Genomic DNA, 11,920 nt, shown 5'->3' on the forward strand with positions numbered 1-11,920 from the left:
CACATATGGACACCTTATCTTTGATAAAGGAGGCAGGAATGTACAGTGGAGAAAGGACAGCCTCTTCAATAAATGGTGCTGGGAAAACTGGACAGGTACATGTAAAAGTATGAGATTAGATCACTCCCTAACACCATACACAAAAATAAGCTCAAAATGGATTAAAGACCTAAATGTAAGGCCAGAAACTATCAAACTCTTAGAAGAAAACATAGGAAGAACACTCTATGACATAAATCACAGCAAGATCCTTTCTGACCCACCTCCTAGAGTAATGGAAATAAAAACAAAAATAAACAAATGGGACCTAATGAAACTTCAAAGCTTTTGCACAGCAAAGGAAACCATAACCAAGACCAAAAGACAACCCTCAGAATGGGAGAAAACATTTGCAAATGAAGCAACTGACAAAGGATTAATCTCCAAAATTTACAAGCAGCTCATGCAGCTCAATAACAAAAAAACAAACAACCCCATCCAAAAATGGGCAGAAGACCTAAATAGACATTTCTCCAAAGGAGATATACAGAATGCCAACAAACACATGAAAGAATGCTCAACATCATTAATCATTAGAGAAATGCAAATCAAAACTACAATGAGATATCATCTCACACCAGTCAGAATGGCCATCATCAAAAAATCTAGAAACAATAAATGCTGGAGAGGGTGTGGAGAAAAGGGGACACTCTTGCACTGCTGGTGGGAATGTGAATTGGTTCAGCCACTGTGGAGAACAGTATGGAGGTTCCTTAAAAAACTACAAATAGAATTACCATATGACCCAGCAATCCCACTACTTGGCATATACCCTGAGAAAACCAAAATTCAAAGAGAGTCATGTACCAAAATGTTCATTGCAGCTCTATTTACAATAGCCAGGACATGGAAACAACCTAAGCGCCCATCATCGGATGAATGGATAAAGAAGATGTGGCACATATACACAATGGAATATTACTCAGCCTTAAAAAGAAATGAAATTGAGCTATTTGTAATGAGATGGATAGACCTAGAATCTGTCATACAGAGTGAAGTAAGTCAGAAAGAAAAAGACAAATACCGTATGCTAACACATATATATGGAATTTAAGGGAAAAAAATGTCATGAAAAACCTTGGGGTAAGATAGGAATAAAGACGCAGACCTACTGGAGAACGGACTTAAGGATATGGGGAGGGGGAAGGGTGAGTTTTGACAGGGCGAGAGAGAGTCATGGACATATACACACTAACAAACGTAGTAAGGTAGATAGCTGGGGGGAAGCAGCCGCAAGGCACAGGGATATTAGCTCGGTGCTTTGTGACAGCCTGGAAGGGTGGGATGGGGAGAGTGGGAGGGAGGGAGACGCAAGAGGGAAGACATATGGGAACATATGTATATGTATAGCTGATTCACTTTGTTGTAAAGCAGAAAATAACACACCATTGTAAAGCAATTATACCCCAATAAAGATATTAAAAAAAAAAAAAAAAAAAAAAAAAAAAAAAAAAAAAAAGGGAAATAAAGCTGATTGGCTTGTGCAAAGTTACACAGCTAATCTTGCTAGAAATCATGTGACCAAACTAGATCCTGCAGATGATGCAGGACAGAGATTCAGTTTCTTTGTACTGATCAGGGCTCAGTCTGCAGAGCAAATATAATGGAGAGCTATTCATTCAATAAATACCAAATAGATACCCAGCAAGCACCAGGCATTGGTTTAGGGGTTGAGGATAAAGCACAGACTAATACAAGCTACAGTCCTGTCTTTGTGGAGCTAACCTTCTAGATGGGAAAAGCAGAAAATAAACAAAATAATGAGCAAAATATGTTACATGTTATTCTGGACTCAGAATAAAAATAAAGTAGGTATGGGGGATAAAGAGTACCAATGTGCTATTTTTGAATGGTTAGAGAAATCCTCACTAGAATGATAACATTTAATTAAAGACCTGTAGAAGAAGGACAGGGCTGCCCTGAGATCTCAGAGAAGTGCTTTCCAAGTAAAGGCAGTTATAGTAAAAGGCCCCTGGTGGGAGATGCCTGGGCCTGGTGTGTATGCAGAACAAGGAGGTCAGTGTGCCTGGAGTAGAAGAAACAAGGGAGAGAATGGGGAAAAAGCTAACAAGAAGCCAGAATTTATAAGGCTTCATAGTCCATTGTAAGAATTGGGGGTATTAGATTGAGTGAGAAGGGCAGTCACTGCAGGGTTTAGAACAAAAGAAAGACAGTATCTGGTTTACATCATATCACCTAGGCTGTTGTGTTGGGATGAGACTTTGTTGATAAAGACAAATGTAGAAAAGTCAGTTAGGAATGACTGAAATAATCAGTGAAAAGGGATGTGGCCAATCACGCGGAGGTGATAAGACTGGATCATATTCTGGATATCCTTTTAAGGTTAAGGTGACAGTACATGATTTAGGACTAGATGTGGGCTGTGAAAGGAAGAGAGGCATCAATGAATACCACACATTTAAAAGGTAATAAGTTGTATATAATCCTCATTAATTTTCCTGCTAACCCTGTGGGTATGCACTGCTGAGTTTGTCGCTGTTGTTGTTATTGCTGTTTATCTGTTTATGAGTTGTTTTTCATGAGTTGCTTGAGAAAGTAGAATGGAAAGAGTCAGAAGGGTGAGGGAATTAGTTGGAATTTGGGGTAAGTTCAAAGAAACTTTAGGAACTATATTCATAGCAGGCCTGCAGTAAAAATATCATTACAGAGGCAAAGCTCCATTGCTTGCTTTGCTTTTTAGCCTAGAAAATAGTTACTGTTACATGGACAGAAATTGGGAAAAAATGATAGAATTGGGTTATATTTTCTGTGGAATTTGGCTTATCGTAACCACGTCAACAAAAATTGTCTCCACGCAGCATCTTTTAAGAGATAACAACAGCTTGGCTATCCAAAACTCTTGTTTGAAATACTATTTGTTTTCAACAGTATTTTACCTGGATTGAAGAGTCAAGCATCGTGTTTAAACATCAGAAGTCAGCATACAATTTTTTCAAACTTGGAAGCCAAGTCGCTTTGAGAACAAATACATTGTGGTGGATACTTGGAAAGTGTATTGAAGGAGTAGCAGGGCAGATATTAATGCTGAACAATGACAAGTATGACACAGGTGCTAGTCTTCACACTGAGGGGTCACCACACGTTATTTCACAATGGCTGCCTCAGTAGATGAGCTGACATAACAACCCACTGCCAGTGCCATGAACAATTGCCAATTTCATTTTACAAGAGTCGCATTGGTCATCTGAACCATAAAAAGTGATGAGGATAGGTGAAACTGAATATGTTATGACTCATTCAGAGCTGGCTTATTAGTCCACGGGCACTAGGACAGATTCAATATTGGAGAGACCAGGTTCAAACCCTAAGCCTGCCATTTAGTAGCTGCATGACCTTGACCAGACTGCTGAGCTAGTTTACTCTCTTTAAAAAGGAGGAAATTAATGTAGACTTATACTAGAGAATCATGTGATGCAAATGAGACAAGGCCATGTGTAAAAATGGTTTAAAGCATCATATAAATATTTCATGTTATTATTGAAAGGCTTTCCCTTTGAAAAATGGAAAGGGAGAGGGTAAGAATGCCTTAGCAATTATTGAATACTGTCTGTGATTTCAGGAATTCCCCACATAAAATAATGGCGTATCTATCTATCTATCTATCTATCTATCTATCTATCTATCTATCTATACATCTATCTATCCATCCATCCATCCAAGAACTCTGTTGTGTATCTTGTCGAATGTCATTGTGTATGTTACAGTCAAGATCCAAACTTAGGCTGATCTTTGTGTCCAAGCCTGCATAATTCCTGTTATACCAAGTCATTGACTAGTCATTTTACATGCGGCAACACTGTGTCAGAGATGGAAGAAATAATGGAAATCATCTAATGGAATTGTTTTCAAATATTTCATTGCAAAGTCTTACTGGGAAGCTCAATATTTTCTAGAAATAGAGCTGATCTTGATAAAGCAGATGTGGGAACTCCAAAGTTGCTTCTCCTCCACTGAGCCCTCTTCTACCTCTCTGGGGATGGTAGGTACTTTAGGGTCTGAAAAACATTAATATAGTCCATTCCCCTCAGTTTAATGACTGAAAACAGAGTTTCAGGGAGTTTAAATGATTTACCCAAGAACAAAAAAATTTTTAATGGCAAAAAAAGAACAAGGAGCCCAGTTCTGTGCATTTTTGTAACATATGCTCCCATTTACTTCCTACATTGTTCCTACAATATTAACATCTGAAGGGTCTCCTATCTCCCACTCAAATTCTGAACCAGTTAAGAGATATATGAAGAAGTTTATCCTATGGAGATAAAAATATAACTCATATAATTGATGGAGAGGAGAGCTCACTGTGTGATAACAAAATGCAGCTCCCCAGGATCAGGGCTCACCTTGTCACAGGTAGCACTGCTTCCTCCATGTGGAAGGAGCCTTTACCAATAAACTTAACCACTGGGGACAAAAACAGGCCAGAATACAAACTTCTTGGAAGCCAGATTAAAACTGAATGGGTAATAGGTTGAGCTCTGCCTACCTAGTTTCTACTCCCTAAATTTCTAGATTACTATCTTCCAGGGAAGTGAGGGGTCAGTAAGAGTCCAGTGCTACCTTAATACAAGACTCTTGTAAAATGAAACATCAGGAGAATAGGTTTAGTGACTCCACCTAATGGTGGAGGGGCACAGGTCTGATGAGATCACACATCGTAACATATGGTTTTATTTTGTTTAAACTTCTGGTTTTAATTTTTGATTTGTGTATTATTCTATGAAAAATAATATTCTCATCAACGTATCTCAATATTTGAGTACATATCAAATTTATAAATATTATATATTTCCTTGTGGCTTTGTAATTTTTAGATGAACTTGCTTATTTCTGAAACTGAAAGTTACTGTAGTGAGATGTTATGTGAGGCAAAACCAAATGGGGATAAATCTTGAAACAGCACTTTCCCCTATCACCCTGAAAGAGCAGAGTAGAAGTAATTGTCATATCTTTAGAACAGGAGATATCCCAAGAACAGGGTAGAAGTTGGAATCTTAGAGTCAGTGAGACCTTGCAGGACTTATGAGAATCAAATAAAGAAGCTGTGAATAGACAATTGTTGAAAGAAGCTTGGTGGTAAAGAGGGGCTTGAAACACATACCCTCCAGGTAATAATATTTCTTTAAGTAAATTCCAATACATTTTGAATCTATGATTAAAAGAGGATTACTAGGGCTTCCCTGGTGGCGCAGTGGTTGAGAGTCCGCCTGCCAGTGCAGGGGACACGAGTTCGTGCCCCGGTCCGGGAAGATCCTACATGCTCACAGCTAGGCCCGTGAGCCATGGCCGCTGAGCCTGCGCATCTGGAGCCTGTGCTCCGCAACGGGAGAAGCCACAACAGTGAGAGGCCCGCGTACCGCAAAAAACAAACAAACAAAAAAAAGGATTACTAGATATTTAATTTGAAATAAATATTCAATTTAATTCAAAAAGAAGTTTAGCACTTGGGAGCATCAATTTCAAGAGCAACCATTGAAAAGTCAATGTACTCTGGAGGTTACAAAATCCATCTTTCTATGTATATAATTATAATATATGGTTTCAAGAGCTAAGAGTTCAAAATTACTATAAAAATTAATATAAATCCTAGCTTCAATCCCCAAAAGAGAAAATTGCATATTCCTTCCCATTATTCTCTACTTTTCTTTGAATCTCAGATCTAACTTCTATCACTGGGATGTAGATCACTCTGGTGAAGTCCTGCCTCCACTGATGTTGCTATTGTCACTAACTTCAACCCATCTTCTGATTCTCAGCTTAAGTATCACCTCTGCAAGGAGTTCTCCCATGATCTTCAAATGATAATGAGTTCCCCTGGTTGTGTCTCTCGTACTACTCTAAGATTCCTCCTGTCCCCTTTTATAACAGCCCCACTTTTGCTCATTTGGTCGATCAAAAATGTTTATTGAGCATATATTACATGTCAGGCATTTTTCTAGGCTCTGGATATACAATGGTGAGGAAGACAGGCTAGATTCCTTCTCTTATGGAGTATACATTCCATGCCATCAGGAATCTTAGTGGCTTTTCTTTTTCTTTCCTACTGATGTTTGCTAAATGTCTATAATAGCTGTTGATATATGTATGTGCTCAATAAATATTTATTGAATACATGAGTGAATAAATAAATGGAAATTATGGGGAATAAATAAATATATAAGATATTGATTAATGTTTTGCAGAGAATTCATACTGGATGAAAAAATTGATAGTGGATGACTTATCCAAGATTTGTTGTTCATGGAAGACTTCTCTGAGGTTTTAACATTGAAGTTGAGACATGCCTGATAGAAATAAATCTGTTTTACATGATTTATGTAGTCAAAAATGACCATGCTTTGAAAAGTTCAAGCAGTGGGGAGAGACCTAGAGTTTGAGAAACCTCAGAGGGAGAGAATGAGAGTGAGAGAGAGGGGATGAGAAAGAGGGTTGGGGGAAAGAGGGGAAGAAGGAATGAAAAACAGAGAGAGGCAGGGAGAGGAAAAAAGAGGAGAGGAGAGGAGAGGAATGAAGAGGAGAGGAGTGGAGAGGAACGAAGAAAAGAGAGGAGAGGAGAAGAGAAGAGAAGAAAAGAGAGGAGAAGAGAGAAGAAGGGAGAGAAGAGGAAAGGAGAGCTGGCAAGGTGAACCAAGGCAACAAACATGAGAGATGAAGCCATTTGGAAGTGGATCTTCCAGCCATAACTATTACCATGTGCATCAGAGATGAACCATCCAAATTCCTTTCCCACAAAATTGAGAGTAAAGGTAAAATGGCTGTTTAAGTCCCTGTATCCTAGAGTTGTAACACAGCAACAAATAATTGAAATCTGTCTTTCACAGTCACTGTAGCATCCACAAAGCTCAATTACCGGCCCACACTAGGTGAGGAAAAAAAAAATGGAGGAATCACATCACTAGCTCTTCTTAGACTCAAGTTTTTACTTATTTATTTATTTTATTGGAGTATAGTTGTTTTACAATATTGTGTTAGTTTATACTGTACAGCAAAGTGAATTAGCTGTATGTATACATATATCCCCTCTTTTGTGGATGTTCTTCTCATTTAGGTCACCACAGAGCACCGACTAGAGTTTCCTGAGCTACGCAGTAGGTCCTCATTAGTTATCTATTTTATACATAGTATTAAGAGTGTATATATGTCAATTCCCATCTCCCAATTCATCCCACCACCCCCTTTCCCCCTTGGTATCCATATGTTTGTTCTGTATGTCTGTGTCTCTATTTCTGCTTTGTAAATAAGATCATCTACACCAATTTTTTCAGGTTCCACATACATGCATTAATATACAATATTTGTTTTTCTCTTTGTGACTTACTCCACTTGTATGACAGTAAAAATATGGAGTGCTTCACAAATTTGCATGTCATCCTTGCACAGGGGCCATGTTAATCTTCTCTGTATTGTTCCAATTTTAGTGTATGTTGCCAAAGGGAGCATGACTCTGAGTTTTAGTGTCTTTACATGTGGAGTAAGGGTGCTATATAATTTTCAGAATGTTTAAGAGAAGTAAATCAGGTAATATATGTAATATGTTTAATACTGTGCTTGCACACTGTAGCTACAGAAGTAGTAGAAATATGTTGTTCATTTCATTCACTGTTTATTCCCAATGCCTAAACCATCACCTATTAGACAGAGTCCTCATTAACATTTTTTTAATGAATAAGAAAATGAATGCATAAAGCAATCTATTAGACACTGTTTAGGTGACTAGGATCATAAAGAATAACAGCTCACTATTTTATAGTGGCTATAGATATGCTGTCTGTTCTAATACAATAATATAAGTGCTATAGTAATGGTCTGTGCAAGGGTTTATAAGAGCCAAGAATGGAGCATCAGATTTTGCCTGGAGAGAGAAAGTCAGGAAATATTTTACTAATGTAAGGACTTCTGTTAGCTCTGAGTCTTAGAGCATGCCAAATTGATCATTATGAAAACATGAAGTCAATTCATTCCTAACAAAGAAATTTTATCTTTAAAAAAATAGACCAAACTGAGACTAATATATGACATATCAAGACACTTCAGATTGGATTTCTGAGGGACTTATATCAGGCATAGGATATAGGTGGGAGAATGACATGGTAGTCAGATAAGCAGAAATCAGATGATGAAGGGCTGAGCATGCCACCACAATGCATTTGCCCTTCATTGTATAAGGAATAGAGAGACAGTTACATATTCTATTCAGAAGTCTGGCACTCTTAGACTCTCATTTTACGAAAGTTACTCTAGATCATTGTGAAGAATGGATTGGAAAGCTTGAGATGGAGGCATCTAAGATGCTGGTGCTGTTACCTCTCCTATTACCAAGGAGAGAAATAATGCTGACATGAACTAAAGCAGTGACATATGATCAGTGAGTAAAGAAAAATTATGGAGAAATTTAATAGGGTTAATTTATTGGACTCGGTTGATTGATTATATATGGAATTTGAGGAAAACAGTGGAGTCAAGAGATTCATTTAGATTTTTGTAACTGAGAACAACATTATACAGTCAACAAAAATTTTCAGTACAATTTTGGATACTGTAGCAATTGAATATGGCCTTTCATAATAGTTCATAACAAATAACCTCAAAATCCCAGTGACTAATGAAACAAACTTTTTTTTTTTGCTCATATGACTACATGTCTGCAAGGGATGAGCTGCAGAGTGTGGGTGGAGCTCAGGTCTCTTCCATATGTCATTCACTCTCTTCAGACCAGAGGCTAGCTGGAGCACATATGTCTCATGGAAAGTCCAGGAGCCAGGAAAATAATCAGAAACATGCAGGGGCTCTTAAAGTGTAGGTACATATCCCCCATACTGCCAATCCCATCCACATGCCATCAGTGAAAGTAAGTAAAATGGCCAAGTCCAACATCAACAGGACAGCAACACACTTCCTGTCACACCAGGAAGTACTACATAGTCATATGACAAAGGACATGGATACACAATTCTAATATAGGGAATCAAGTGAGGAGTTGGGAACAATGACTCAATGACCATGATAGTCATGTCAGTGCATCAAGTAAGTATATCCATGAATAGAGCTGAAAAGAGAAACATTAGAGATGTCCACACTGAGTATCTTTCTTGCCACAAAGCTTCTTTACCCTCACTTCACAGTACTTTGAAATCATTGCTTTATGGGGCTTTCTATACTAAGTTAGTTGTTTTTTAAATCACATTTGCCTAATTTTTGTACTACTCCATGTAAAGAAAGATGCCATAATAAAAATCAAGCCAACCTTCTCCAATAACAACAAGAGATGAACAATGGCACTTGTAGATTAATGTTGGTACTCATAGTCTCAAAGATTATTCCCCAAGAATGACCTATTCCTTGGTAACTAAATACCACTTAGGCATCAAGGTACTGCTGTCTTCTTAAGGCCCAAATTTGGACTCATAATTGTTCTCTTACTAACTGCAAACTTGACCGGTACTATGAGGAAGAAGGAAGACAAGGCTTTGCCTAAGGGTTCAGGAATGAAAAAAGGTAAATAGTTCAAGATAGTATCAAGATAAGTTTAACTCCTCTTCACTTCATGATCCAGACAGGGACCCTTTTACCTGGTTCATATATCATGCTCTACACCTCTATAACTACCTTTGCTGGTGGTTATACAGGAGTACTTGAGATTCTGCCAAAACCAGTTGAAATTCATATCCAAGATAAGGGAACCCAGAAGTTCTTGGTCAAACCATTGTGATAGACAGAATTAGGATTCCCCAAAGATGTTTGTATCCTAATCCCTAGATCCTCTGAATATGTTAGGTTACAAGGCAGTGGACAATTAAGTTGCAAATGTAATTAATTTTACTAATCTTTACTTACTTAAAGATCAAGATATTATCCTGTATTATCTAGGTGGGCTCAAGGTAATCACAAGAAGATTCTTTAAAATAAAAGAGAGAGGCAGAAGAAGAAATCAGAGTCAGAGAGAGATTTTAATATACTGTGTTGTTGGCTTTGAAGTTGGAGGAAGTGACCACAAAGTAAGAAAGGCAGCTGTCTCTAGATTGGAAAAAGCAAGGACCAGATATCCCTTAAAACTTTCAGAAGAAATGCAGCCCTGCTGACACGTTGATTTTAGCTCACTAAGACCCATTTCTGACATTGTACTTCTAGAACAGTTAAGATAATCAATTTCTGTTTTTTTAGGCCACAAAATTTGTGGTAATTTGTCACAACAACAATAGAAAGTGAATGAAGTCCCATATCTTTTGCTGATGATTGATACCAGAAATACCAAACCCCTTTAAAGAAAGAGCTCTTCAGGTGTCCCTGGTGGCGCAGTGGTTGAGAGTCCACCTGCTGATGCAGGGGACACGGGTTCGCGACCCGGTCCGGGAGGATCCCACATGCCGCGGAGTAGCTGGACCCGTGAGCCATGGCCACTGAGCCTGTGCATCCGGACCCTGTGCTCCGCAATGGGAGAGGCCGCAACAGTGAGAGGCCCGCGTACCACAGGAAAAAAAAAAAAAAGATGAGCTCTTCAACAGGGAATTAAATTTATCTGATGGATAACCATACCAAAATGCAGTAAGATCATTGTCTTCCCATAAAAGACAAAGCCAGCAAACTAATATGATTTTCCCCCTTTAAAACATTTACCATCTATTCTTTAAGAATAGCTTCAAAAATACTGACATTCTGAGGCAAAACAACAAAAATGACACCAATTTACTGACTATGTCTTGGAAATATGGTTTTCTTCCCCTTCAGTAGGGAGAGAGGATCTACTAGGGAGGAAAATTCAATTTTCTTCAAATAAGTCACAAATTTAATTTACCCTTTGGGATTGTAAACTACCCATAGGTAATAAGTAAATAAATAAATACCTCTTTGTATGTATCACAGTCCCAGATTTATGCATAATAAAAAATATTTATGCCTTGCTACCTCAATACCATAACATTCTTATCTCATTCAGTTGTCAGTGAGCTCAGATTAATGGCCATTTCATTTCTGACTCTAGAGTCTAACAAACATGCCTGGCATATAATTCCCACTGCATCATCATTGTTGGATTCATTAATTAACCTTAAGTGCTTGTTGAATTGATCCATAACACTTCATAATTTATAAAAAGGTCTGAGGATGAGATTTTTGCAGATCTGATCCCTTTTAGATATAGTTCATGCATAATGGGCAAGCCTAGGATAAGTTAGTAATATTAACATATTCACCATGTTAAATTGCTGGGACTATAAAAGATAATTACTGAAGGGAGAAAAATATCCGTAGGCACAGTTTTAAGAACAGAATGATTTCTCCTAAAATGTATTAAAATTGTTTGGCAGTAACAGTGTACATTGAGCATTTGATTATTTTTAACTGTTTTCATTTTTGTTCATTTTCTCTGTGCAGTATTCTTAAATAACCTTCCACCAATATTTTTTTCTTTCTTTAGATCTTTAGGTGTATGAAATGTAAATGAATTTAATCAATATGCTCAGAGGACTAATTAGTTATAATATCTTCAGGACATTCAAAACTATAAATAGTGCAGTTAAAAAAGTGAATATGCTATAAGTGATATTCCAGAAGTGTTATTAAAGGAAATAAAAGCTGTTTAAAATAAACAGACATTTTGGCAATTTAATACACATGGGTTTCATCTTATGTTACTATTTGGTTTGACTAAGTTAAATTGTCCAAGTAAAATAATGACTTAGCTGTTATAATGCCTCCCAAGTTCTCATCTGCTATTTCTAGTCCTTGAATGTTTCAAGATCTATAAGACTTACAGAACTCACAGTAAGATACTGTATGCAAAAGGCAAGTAATGGTGGCCTAGAAAACACAGAACTGGACTCATATCTATGAATAATTTTATTTGGCTTAAAAATTTACATAAAAT

The 11,920-nt window shown here is 37.5% G+C and overlaps 1 non-coding gene across 1 annotated transcript; it reads right to left on the reverse strand.

Annotated features, from left to right (window-relative positions):
- Positions 1–7,392: 7,392 nt before the first annotated feature.
- Positions 7,393–7,495, reverse strand: LOC116754868. The gene has a single exon (XR_004350197.1). It is a non-coding gene; the product is annotated as a U6 spliceosomal RNA (small nuclear RNA).
- Positions 7,496–11,920: the final 4,425 nt, after the last annotated feature.

The sequence above is a fragment of the Phocoena sinus genome, chromosome 5 (genome assembly GCF_008692025.1).
Source record: "Phocoena sinus isolate mPhoSin1 chromosome 5, mPhoSin1.pri, whole genome shotgun sequence".
NCBI classification, from domain to species: domain Eukaryota; kingdom Metazoa; phylum Chordata; class Mammalia; order Artiodactyla; family Phocoenidae; genus Phocoena; species Phocoena sinus.